The sequence below is a fragment of the Trypanosoma cruzi genome (assembly GCF_000209065.1).
Source record: "Trypanosoma cruzi strain CL Brener chromosome Unknown tcruzi_1047053441605, whole genome shotgun sequence".
NCBI classification, from domain to species: domain Eukaryota; phylum Euglenozoa; class Kinetoplastea; order Trypanosomatida; family Trypanosomatidae; genus Trypanosoma; species Trypanosoma cruzi.
The window spans coordinates 229-631 of record NW_891475.1 but is presented as its reverse complement, the minus strand read 5'-3'; the positions used below and the strand labels follow the sequence as shown (position 1 = coordinate 631).

The 403-nt window shown below is 53.3% G+C and overlaps 1 non-coding gene across 1 annotated transcript, besides 1 other annotated feature; it reads right to left on the bottom strand.

Moving 5' to 3' along the window:
• Window positions 1-14: 14 nt before the first annotated feature.
• Window positions 15-39: a microsatellite.
• On the bottom strand, window positions 40-151 carry Tc00.1047053441605.10. Its single transcript, XR_008254454.1, has one exon. It is a non-coding gene; the product is annotated as a spliced leader RNA (transcript).
• Window positions 152-403: the final 252 nt, after the last annotated feature.

Below are 403 nucleotides of genomic sequence, written 5' to 3'. Positions count from 1 at the left end.
GCGGACAGACCCACAAAAATAAAAAAAAAAAAAAAAAAAGGGGTCCGTAGACCCCGGTCAAAAGAAATTGACCAAACATAACCGCCAGAGGCGGGTTGGAAGCTTCGCGTACCAATATAGTACAGAAACTGTATCAATAATAGCGTTAGTTGAAAGGAGTTGTGTTCCACAACGGTTTTCAATTTTGATGAGGGGTCCTTCGCGGCACTTGGGACCGTGTACAAAAACCCCCCCCCCCCCTCCCAGGCCACACTGGGGAGGGGTCAGGGTCCGGGACGTCGGCCCCGGGATAGCGCCGTGGACGGCGTCAGGGGGCGGAAAAGACGCACATGGCGAGTGTGGAACAGCAAATGCAGCCGAGTGTGCGAGCAAGGCAAAAACACCGGAAAACACAGGAAGAAGC